The sequence below is a fragment of the Sinocyclocheilus grahami genome, unplaced genomic scaffold, assembly GCF_001515645.1.
Source record: "Sinocyclocheilus grahami isolate Dianchi unplaced genomic scaffold, SAMN03320097.WGS_v1.1 scaffold36.1, whole genome shotgun sequence".
Lineage (NCBI taxonomy): Eukaryota > Metazoa > Chordata > Actinopteri > Cypriniformes > Cyprinidae > Sinocyclocheilus > Sinocyclocheilus grahami.
In genome coordinates this window covers 1,528,978-1,530,675 of record NW_015505215.1, presented here as the reverse complement: position 1 = coordinate 1,530,675, position 1,698 = coordinate 1,528,978, and the positions used below count along the sequence as shown (strand labels likewise).

At 34.3% G+C, this 1,698-nt stretch overlaps 1 protein-coding gene across 1 annotated transcript in view; it reads left to right on the top strand.

Moving 5' to 3' along the window:
• The window catches only part of LOC107581621 (multidrug resistance protein 1-like), a 69,659-nt gene that overhangs the window by 20,519 nt on the left and 47,442 nt on the right, over window positions 1-1,698 (top strand). The window lies entirely within an intron of this gene.

Here is a 1,698-nt window from a genome sequence, read left to right as displayed (position 1 = left end):
GCAGGAGAGCACATTGACTGAGTACTGAGGTATATCTGAAAGTGAGTGAAGGATACAAAATCATCCTCAGGGATTTTTGAAAGCTAGCTTTTACATTTGGGAGAGGAAACGGAAATTGATTTAGTCACTTGTTCTGCCGCATTGACCACCACCCTGCTGTATTTTTTCTCAACTACTCCAATCAATGTTAGCATATGTAAGGAGCGTGCTGAGAGACGGATATCTGTGACTTTTACGTCTAGTAAAAACAGATACAGTATGTCATTGATAAACCTGGTCTAGAAAACAGATTATTTGCTAATACTGACTCACTACATTTGTGAATAGCAAACAGAATAACAAAAGCACAGCGGGCGTGCATACAGAGTGGGTAAAAACAGTCATTATGTCCTCCCACAGGCTGTGGGTTGTGCAGGTGTATTCTGGGTGTGCATGTGTATGTCCATGGATATGTGTGAGACTATGCGTCAGTCTCGCTGATGAATGGTTTGGCATGTGTGAAGGGCATGAAACTGTTTTGATTGTGTATTTCAATTTCATTCAAGGGAATCTGAATAATCAAGCAGTTTTACACATTCCATCAGTTCGTTTGTTGTCATTTGCAAATGTAATTTAAATGAGTTTGATTCAATGTTTCTACCATCTACTCAATCATTGCTAATTCTTCTGACCACAGTTGTAATATTAGTATTGTATTCTAGTGTGCTTTAATGTTTCATTCATAAGAATTAACATTCAAATTGGCATATTAGAATGATTTATGAAGACTTATGTAATGGCTGATAGAAAATTTAGCTTTGTTGTTGTAGGAATAAATTACATTTTAAAATATATTACAACAGAAAGCAGTTATTTTAAATTGAAATAATATTCCATATTTTTAGTTTTCACTGTATTATTTATGAAATATATACAGCCTTGGTGAGCATACGAGACTTTTTTCAAAAACATGAAAAAATCTTACTGACCACAAACTTTTGAACGAGAATGAAATATATAGTATTTATTTGTGTTAAAAATATCAGCTCAACCAGTACTTATGTTTTTTTGGTACATTTTAGAGTATTTACAAGTTTACTTTTGAATGAATTTGTGAAATCACAAACAATCCTTAAACATTAATTTGATATTACACCTGAAATAACCATAGCTGTGTACAGTGAGCTGTACAAGAAACCAGATATTTATATATTAAAAAAGGTTTTATAATTTTATTGTTTGGGTGTTTTAGTTGGTCAGTTTTTCTAAACAAGAACCAACCGCAACAGGTGACTTTACTTTGTAGGTGAAAACATGGTGTATCTGTATAGTTTGATTTTAATGTGTCCCTAGCAATGTTAAAACCGAACCTACGCCCTTGTATACCACACAGGGCTTTGTTTCATGAGCTGAACAATTTTGTGTGGTGATCATTTGTATTCAGACTCTTTCATAAGGCTTTCAGTTTTTGAGGATCTTAAATTGGAAATCACAATGGCTGGATGGGCTTCATCAAGTGTATTCAGTATTTGGGACTCATAATTTAGTCATTTTCAATGCGAGAATTTTCTGTAACACCAAAACACAGATGAAAGATGAATCCTCAATTTTCATTCAGCGAATGAAACATGGATTCTCAAGGGAAACCTTCATGCTTCTGTCCTACATTAATTCTGCATGTATGGCTGCTCTCATAGAGTGTAGGCGGCCTTTTATGAT